This window comes from Belonocnema kinseyi, chromosome 8, assembly GCF_010883055.1.
Source record: "Belonocnema kinseyi isolate 2016_QV_RU_SX_M_011 chromosome 8, B_treatae_v1, whole genome shotgun sequence".
Classification (NCBI taxonomy): domain Eukaryota; kingdom Metazoa; phylum Arthropoda; class Insecta; order Hymenoptera; family Cynipidae; genus Belonocnema; species Belonocnema kinseyi.
Window position 1 is genome coordinate 71,748,233 of NC_046664.1, and position 9,947 is coordinate 71,758,179.

Genomic DNA, 9,947 nt, shown 5'->3' on the forward strand with positions numbered 1-9,947 from the left:
TTCATACTATATACACCTGAAAAACATAACCTCAAAATCGACTCATGCATGAAATGAAGTATCACGCGGAACATTAAATTCGCTAATTTCTTCCATTTCTTTCAAATGGGGACCGAAATATAAATAGAAGACCACCGAAGTCTTCCGAAGCTTTCAGATCGACAATCATCGTAGAGCAGAAAACCGAAGTCGAATCGTGCATTTTCGGCTTACACACGAACTCACAGTGCATGTTCTTCTTCATGCACCTTCTGTTTTGCGGCTCTCAAACAGTAGTTACGGTGGGGGTTAATTTGTAGCTCGTTCCGGCAGCTCTGCGAAGTATGCTAAACGACTTTACTTACAGTTAGTGTCTTGAACTAAAGCTAGATGGCGAAACATGATTTGGAACGATTGAGAACTGAGATATTAGTTCGATTGTTTCTTATTAATCTCAATTGATTATTTCTAGCAGGGATAACTAATATATCTGTTTAAATAAAATTTCGATTATAGACGGAACGGCAGTCACAATCTCATGATGTGAATTCGGTTACGAAGAAGAAAATAGTCGCCCTCTTTTGTTGAAAAATTTCATATTTTTTACTTAAAATATCAAAAATATATAAACTATTTTCAATTAAGCGGGATTTCAAAGAATTTGAAATATTTGAAAGTATTTGAAGTATTTAAAGTATTTTACTGATTTGAAAATATTTTAAGGGATTTTAAGGTACTTCAACAGACTACAAAGTATTTCAAATGATCGCAATATTTTTACGAAATATGACGAGATTTCCAACACTTTTTACGGATTTTACTAGATCTCAAGGAATCTTAACCAATTTTAAGGGATCATAAAACATTTGGGGTATGATTTCAAATGATTTTAAAAGATTTTTATAAAGACTTGAATAAATTACCTAACAGTTTCAGGAAAAGCCTCTATTTTTTCGAAAGAATTTTTTAATTTCAAAGGCATTTTACGAAGTTTATTTAGATTTTTAGAGATGTAACTAAATTTCTAGAAGTGCCAAAATTTCAAGGGATTTAAGGAAATTTTGTGTGATTATAAAATGTTTTATAGTATTTAGAAAAAAGTCGCAGAGTTTAAAAGGATATAATGTAATACCAAAGTATTTTCACGGATATAGAAACATAGAAGAAGATTCTAATAGAATTTCGAAGACTTAAAAAGATATAAAGAGTTATTATAAGATAGATATTAGAATGATGTTTTTTACCTGACAATAACCTCTGAATTTTTCATTCTAATCACGGTCTAAATAAAATATAGTTCACTGCTAATAATTTAGAACAGGAAATGGCTTTTTCACCTATATAAATTTAAAAGACTTTTACAATAAGAAGGGAAAAACAATGAGACAATTTAGATTTTTATTCATTTATTGAGCATGAAGAACATTTTAGGTAATACGTGTGACATGATTAAGATCAAAAGACGAAATAATCAAGCCCAACCCGGGGATCTGAAATATACAATTGTGCAAATGAAAAAAATCTGCGTAATTATAGATAATAGTTTTTTTTCTTCTATTTACCATCACCCATTGAAGTCCCTCCCAGATAAAATGCAACAAAAACTAAAGATATGTGCACTAAAGTCGGTAGAAATATCTTCATTATGAAAAAGTAACCGTTCTCTCGTGCGCAGTGTGACTAAAAATGTAATATTTGTTGTGTTTTCCGAATTTGAAAAGGTTTTTAAATGATTTTTTTCACATATCCTAAGAAAAGAATGGACAATTTATTGCAAGATAATATATATTGATTAGTAGAATGCACTTAGACTGTAATTACTTCTTGTAGTATATACTTAATTGCATGTTCTATGAATAATGACATGATGTGTGCTATGTTATTATTCTTTTCATTAGTTTTATATCAGTAGATATAAATCAGGCCGAACGTCATGCAACATTCAACAATTGTCACCCCCCCCCTCCTCCCTAAGCTACTTTTTATGTAAAAAAATTTTTTTACTCATATTGTGGGATTTGAATTATTTTAAATAGATTCCACATAAATTCAAAATGTTTCCAAGGATTTCACCAAACTTTATAGGAAATCGAACGGGACTTTGCATTTTTAAATCACAATTTTTGTAAATCAATATCGCAAATTTTTTGCACGCGCATTATAATAATCAATTTTCTTATAAGTAGAAAAACACATGTAATAAGCTTGTTGCCACTTGGAAAACTCTCCCCTGAAAATCTTGCACTGAGAGACCTTTCGTTAGAATTAATGAAATAAATAAATTACACTTTAGTATAATGTCGTTACAAAATAGGGGAAACCGAGGATTTATTATATTTATTCGTAATTCAGTACCGAAGTTTAAAATTATCATAAGAGTATTTAAAACGCGAAGACGACAAAGTAGTATTCTAAATACGAAGTATTATGAATCTCTATTTCAAGAATTAACACTATCAAAAATTGATATTCTTTTTAGTGAGTTTTCAGAAAATAATTTGAATAAAAAGATCCTTATTTTTACAATGCATCTCTTGGCAGCATCTGCATTACTTGAAATATCAAATATTAAATTTTTTATCGAAAATCCATATTTGCAGGTTAAAAATTCAACTACTTTGTTGAAAATTAACAAATTTGTTCGAAAATTCAACTCTGGTTAAAAATTTTTATATTTTGTTGAAATTATTTTTTTTAAAGATGTTCACTACTACGTTTTCATTGAGAATTCTTTTTTTATGCAACTCTTTTTTGTTGAAGATTAATCTTTTTTGTTTGAAAATTTGGCAATTCAGTTTAAAATTTATATTTGTAGGATGATAATTTAAGTATTTGTTTAAAAGTTAAACTATTCGGTTGTAAATGCAAATCTTTCATCAAGAAGACAAATTTTTAACAAAACTGTTTACACTGAAAATGAAAAAGTTGAATTTTCAGTTTAAAAAAATTTAACAAATTTTCAACGAAATAGTTACATTTTCATCCAAAAACATAACATTTTAACAAAATAGTTGAACTTTTTAAAAAGTAGATAAAGGACCCCGCACTAAATGTATGGGAAAATGGCTTTCGGTGTATTTATCTGAAACTTTTTAATTTTTAAGGTTATAAGTGCCGGATGAAATATCCGTAAAAAAAATCCCAAAAAATGGACAGTTTTAGCGCTATGCGGCGCTAAGCTCTCAAGATCAGTGAATAAAACGAATTACAACATATTTTGTTACAAAATCGATGTCAACATAGAAATCACGGTTCAGATCGTGGTTTGTCATATTTTCGCGTACACCGTTGACTCATATAGTGCGCTTCTTAAAACGATCGAATGCTAAGCGCCCAAGAGTTTAACTTGACTAATTGATCACTTCTTTAAAGGCAGAAATGGTACCCAAAGTAACATTAGTAACTAGTGCGCACATTCCGATAATAAAAGTGTACCCTTCGCAAGAGGGGCGAACGCTAAGCACCCATGATCAGCGAATAGAACCAATCCCAGTAGCTTTTGCGAAATATTAAACTATTTCTGGCTCTTGATTCGGGTTCGCTTGTTCACCTCTATTAGCAGCGTCTAGAATCCTATGAAATGACAAGAATACCATCGTCAATGGAAATAATAAGTTCATCACTCATTCTGGAGTCGTTCGCTTTTTGCTTTAGAAAAGTGACAGTCGTTTATCATGCAGCATTCACTCATTATTTCCATCGACGACGGTATGTCTGTCTGTCATTTCTTTTGTGAAAGGCCTTTGAAAAAGTGATTTCTTAGTCAAGATAAAATCTTCTGCGCTTAGCGTTTGCCCGTTCTGAGAAGCGCGCGATATGAGTCAACGGAGTTGACTCATATTGTCATTGGTTTGGCTAAACATGTTACTGACCTCTTCTTGATGTGTGTTTCGTATACACACATCGCTTGTGTCGCTAAAGCTACTAGGATTGGTTCTATTTGCTGATCATGGGCGCTTAGCGTTCGGCCCTCTGGCGAAGGGTACACTGTTATTATCTATGTGCACACTAGTTACTAATGTTACTCTGGATACCATTTCTGTCTTTAAAAAAGTAATTACTTAGTCAAGTTCAAATCTTGCGCGCTTAGCGTTTGATCGTTTCGAGAAGCGCGCAATATAACTCATTGGTTTGCCTAACCATATTACTGACTACTTTCTGATGCGTTATTCTTATAGTGACATCGCTTTTGTCGCTAAAGTTACTAGGATTGGTTTTATTCGCTGATCTTGAGCGCTTAGCGTTCAACCCTCTTGTGAAGGGTAGAATGTTATTATCGGTGTGTGCGCACTAGTTACTAATGTTACTTTGGGTACCATTTCCGCCTTTAAAGAAGTGATAAATTAGTCAAGTAAAAATCTTGGGCGCTTAGCGTTTGATCGTTTTTAGAAGCGCGCTATATGAGTCCACGGTGTAGGCGAAAATATGAGAGACCACGATTTGAACCGTGATTTCTATGTTGACATCGCTTTTGTAACAAAATCTGTTGTAATGCGTTCTATTCACTGATCATGAGCGCTTAGCGTTCGGCACTCTTGAGAACAGTACAATGTAATTATCAGAATGTACGCACTAGTTACTAATGTTACTTTGGGTACCATTTCTGCCTTTAAAGAAGTGATTAATTAGTCAAGTTAAAATCTTGGGCGCTTAGCGTTTGATCGTTTTTAGAAGCGCTCTATATGAGTCAACGGTGTAGGCGAAAATATGAGAGACTACGATTTGAACCGTGATTTCTATGTTGACATCGCTTTTGCAACAAAATCTGTTGTAATTCGTTTTATTCACTGATCTTGAGCGCTTAGCGCCGTATAGCGCTAAAACTGTCCATTTTTGGATTTTTTTACGGATATTTCATCCGGCACTTATAACCTTAAAAATGACAAAGTTTTAGTTAAATCCACCGAAAGTTATTTTCCTATACATTTAGTGCGGGGTCCTTTTCAACCAATTACTAAAAAATATGATTATTTTAAAACAATAACAGTTGAATTAAACCAAAAAAATTAGAAATTATCAAGCAGAGATTAAATTTTTAACTGAAATCATGAATCTTCAAACAAAAAAATAAATTTTTAAAAGGTCGCTTAACCTTAAAACAGTTAGAGAAATGTTCAACAAAAAAGATTAATTTTCAACCAAAGAAAGAAAGAATTTTTAACAAAAGAATTAAATTTTCAACTAACATGATGAATCCTTAGCACAAAAAATATCCATTTTTACTTAATTAGTTTAACATTTAACCAAGTAGTCGAAGGCCAACAAAAAAAAAACAAATTTTAAACAAAATAATTATGTGCTCAACAAAGGAGCTTAAACAGAAGTAATTGACAACTACCAAATTACAGTTTTAGATATTTTAATCTTTAATTTTAAAAAGTCTGTGCACAACTTTGGGCGATATACAAAGACCAAGCGCGAAGCGCGAGATGCATATATTATCGAACGCGAAGCTCCAGAACGAACAAAGAAAAAAGAAAAATATATACAAAATTCTTGAGTTTTCAACCCAAAAAGACAACTAAATTGTTGAATATTTTCAATAAAAAAATGCTTTGACTTGAGTTCGACTTGAATAGCTCCTGATCAAGACATGCTGAAGTCGAAAAGTTCTACTTGACCATGTCTCAGTTTGGAGATGGAGCCAGACTTTAATTTATGTCTTGGAGATAAGTTTATATGTCTTAAAGACATCAATTTATCTTTTGAGTCGAATTTTTATGATTCCAACATGAGCGGCTTATGACTTCCAGTGTATACCTGTCCTAACGAAAAGGGTAATTCTGACTGTCATAAAAGCTAATCTTTGTTAATGAATTACTCTTTTTGTTAGGACAGGTATACACTCGAAGTCATAAACCGCTACTTGTTTGACGATGATACCGAAAATATTGTTCGTTTTTACGTATTCTAACGGCTTAGGAGATCCTTCTAGAAAGTCACATTCATCTGTTTTAGTTAAAATTTTAAATAATATGTAGAAAATTTCAGTTTTTTTATTGAATATTAACTTTTATAAACAAAAACTGCATTATTCTATTTTTGTTCAAAATTTGATATTTTTTATTGGACCTTGATCTTTTTTAGATAAAAATGGAATTATTTGTTTGAAAATTTATGTATTTTGTTGAAAATTTGTGTTTTTTGTTAGAAATATAAAACTTCTTCCTTGAACATTCATCTTTTTCATTGAGAATTCAAATATTTTGTTGAAAGTTACTTTATAGTTATTCAAAAATTAATGTATGTAAGATAAAATTGGATTATACCATTTTTGGTAGTGAATTGATATTTGAAGTTAAAAATTGATCTTTTGTACTTGAAAATTCGACCATTTGTTTGAAAATGCATATATTTCGATGAAAATTCGTTATTTTGGTAGGAAATTAGTCTTCCTGTTTGAAAATTCATCTTTGCGATTAAAAACAAAACTATTAAGTTGCACATTCCGTTTTTTTGTTAAAAATTAAATTCTCTAACTGAAGATTTAACGATCCCATTTTTGGTGGAATACTGAAATTTGGAATTAAAAATTGATATTTTTGGTTTATGAGTTCAATTATTTGTTTCAAACATCGTCTTTTTTATATAAAATTAATCGTCTTAGTTGAAAATACATCTGTTTGCTTGAAAGTTCAACTGTGCATCATCAAATGCATCTGTTTTAGTAAAATTTCAATTAATTTCTTAAAATTTAATTGTTTCTTGTTAAATATTAATTCTTTTAACTAAAAAGGAATTATTCTATTTCTGGTTTTATATATTTATATTTATAATTAAAAATTAATTTTTTCATTTGAAAATTCTTCTTTTTGGTAGAAAATTATTTTTCTTTGTTAAAATCTTATCTTGTTTATTGAGGATTCAACTATTTTCTTGATTTTTTTTTCGTTTGTTAAAAATTAATGTCTTTAAGGAAAATTTTAATCATATCATTGTAAGTTGAAAACTAATAGTTTTTTGTAGAGAATTAATTTTATGGGTGAAACAATAATCTATTTTTTATTATTTTTAACATAGATGACTAAAGTCGTTTTTTTTGTCTTAGATCGGAAAAAAAAGTATTGCATGATTTACTACACAAGAATTTTAATCGCTTAGGGATTCTGCTAAATAATGCGTGGAACCGGCCTGATTTTAAGTAAATTCGATTTTATTTCAAATACTTTTTATAATATTGTACTTGCATTGAAAATTAATTTAGTTGATAATTCTATTATTTGTTTTAAAAAAAATTTTGTAATAGAAAATTAATCGTTGTGATTGAATATTCATCTTTTTTGTTAAAACTTTTACTATTTGTTGTCAAGTTCATCTGTTTTAATAAAAATTTGAAATAATCTGTAGAAAATCTAATTTTTTGATTGAATATTAACTTTTATAAACTAAAAACTAAATTATTCTATTATTGTTTAAAATTTGATATTTTTGATTGAAACTTGATCTTTTTAGTTAAAAATCGAATTATTTCTTTAAAAATTCCCGTATTTTGTTAAAAATTTGTGTTTTTTGTTAGAAATATAAAAATTCTCTCGTGAAAATTGATCTTTTTGATTGAGAATTCAACTATTTTGTTGTAAGTTCCTTTTTAGTTAGTCAAAAACTAATTTCTCTCCGAACATTGGGTGATTATGAAAGTGCCCGTACATCCTTATAGTATGTATCTGTTGCTGGAGGTTTTCAAAATTGTGTTTTTATAAAATGAAGATTGAGTATTTGGCCAAATTGTCGGTAGATAAGAAGACCCGATACACCTATAAAAACGTCACTGAAATCCAAGCAAGCGTAGATTAAGGCAGCTCCGTTGGGGTCATTAACTCCAAGAAAACACGTCTAACGTTCCATTACTGTCTAACACAGGGATGCCTGGTGTCGCACGCGTGTAGCTATCAAAGAACGAGCAATCGCAAGAATTCTCTACTGCCGTATAATCCACTGACGCCTCGTGTCACACAGATATAGAAATAAAATCGATTTTGTATATCTTAGGCCACTTCTTTTTATGACTAAATAAATTCTCTTAACTTCAATTAAACCAGAGCTAAAAGAATATATCTTTAAAAGGTTGACTGTTTTCGAAATTCTGTATAAAATAAGTCCACGGTGAAGATAATTTGTCTAGATTTTAAGTAGATATGGCTTACAAGTAAAAATTGTAAACAATTTCTTTTAGAATTGCAAGAACTTGAAGTTTTAATAAAAAGTTAGAAAAATTTGAAAACATCTTATCTGTAGGCAAATCAGAATAAAAGTTAAATAAATATATTTATAAGGAAATTATATAGAAACTTCATGATTATATATTTCATAAATTTTACCAAAATATTTTTGTTCCTAAAAACAATATTGCAATTTTTACAAATTTTTTGTTACAGCTTCAAGTCCTTGCAATTCAAAAAGAAAAATGATCCGATTTATACTCATAAGCTGTTGTGATACGGTGGAAAAAATCTTATAAATTAGAGAAAAGTTAGAAAAAAATTAGGAAATGCTTACGCTTGAAATTAAACAGATTAGAATCCTAAATTTTAAAATGCTATTTTTGAAGTCTCTGAAGTTTTACTTATTCAAATCAAATCGAAATAAAATAAAAAATTTACATTTTCTATACTTAAATTTTACATTGCATACTTTTAAATCGAACAAAGTAAAAGGCTTCTGAATCCATAATGTACAATTCTGAATGCTTTTTTAAAAAAAATTGTCCAGAAGGCTTGTCATTTTTACATACATTACTGAACGTTTGAACTCGAAATCGCTGGTTTAAATATTTTAATTTTTAAAATGCTCAGTTTTCATAAAACTTTCACTTTGAATGATTTAATTTGGAATTTATTCTTAAGTAATTTATATAAAAAAGATATAGTTTTTAAACTTAAGCTTCGAGCTTTATTAACTGGTGTTTTGTCTGTCAAACCAGGAAATTTTTCCAAATCTTTTTCTTGATTTTAGTAGCTACTTTGCGAATAATAAAAAAGTTGGTTTTACGTCAAACATTAGTAATAGAAGTGAAGCGATACTTCAAATTTATAAGGATTACCGATTATAACATAACCGACATTGATGTAAATTCACTATTCAATTTAGAAAGAATCCATTCCATCATTTCGAGTACTTTTATTTCAAAAAACTACAAATTTAGAAAGCTGAATAAAGAAAAAGACTTTTTTATTATAAGATAGATTTATGTGTGAATAATGGCGAAGAATTAAAAATTGGGACCTCTTTCTGATTAAAAAATCTTTTATCTCTAATATTACTCTTCAATTGTTTAACTTTAATAAATTAATAACAGCCTGGCGTTTTTAAAAATAATTAAATAATACTTCTATCGCTTTTTTGGAAGTTGCTCGCCTTTCATACAATTTTTCACTACAATAAACAATTTAAGAGAGCATCATGAAAAATAACAATTTTATTTCTTTCAATAATATAAAATTAACTCATTTATTTTTATCGTGTACTTGATTTTAAATTTTTCACATTTAATAACTATTCGCACATTTTTATCGAAGTACCACTTTTATCTTAATTTAAATAAAAATAATTTTATTTAAATGCAAAAGGCTCAATCATTGTCAATCGTGTTGGCACAATTCACCCTCAAAGTGCATACATGGCAAATCACGGTAAAGTTCATAGTGGGTGATAAACACCCCAGCGTTTTTAATCATGTATTGTGTACCCCTATTGAATATTTTATCACAATAAAATTATCCGATATAGTTTATGCTATTTTTAATTAGGTACAGTGGATTTTATAGCCATTTGCTTGTTTTCAGTTCGTTAAAAAAATATTGTAAAAAGGTGAAAAAATGGGTTTTTTACTTCAAAATTCACAACTCACGCAATTTTAATTATTTTATCCTGAAAACATATGACAATACTTTTGAAATAGTGTTCTTTCATTAGAAAAATATTGCAACGTGGGTGCTTTCAAAAAAGATATGGATTTGCATAGTTGAAAA

General features: G+C 29.2%; 1 protein-coding gene and 1 long non-coding RNA gene across 2 annotated transcripts in view; one reads left to right on the forward strand and one right to left on the reverse strand.

Moving 5' to 3' along the window:
• The window catches only part of LOC117178259, an 82,995-nt gene that overhangs the window by 16,552 nt on the left and 56,496 nt on the right, over positions 1-9,947 (forward strand). The gene's annotated exons all lie outside the window — the stretch shown is intronic.
• Positions 1,369-1,693, reverse strand: LOC117178261. Its single transcript, XR_004467815.1, has 2 exons — positions 1,542-1,693; positions 1,369-1,469 (listed from the first exon to the last, which is right to left on the reverse strand). It is a non-coding gene; the product is annotated as an uncharacterized LOC117178261 (long non-coding RNA).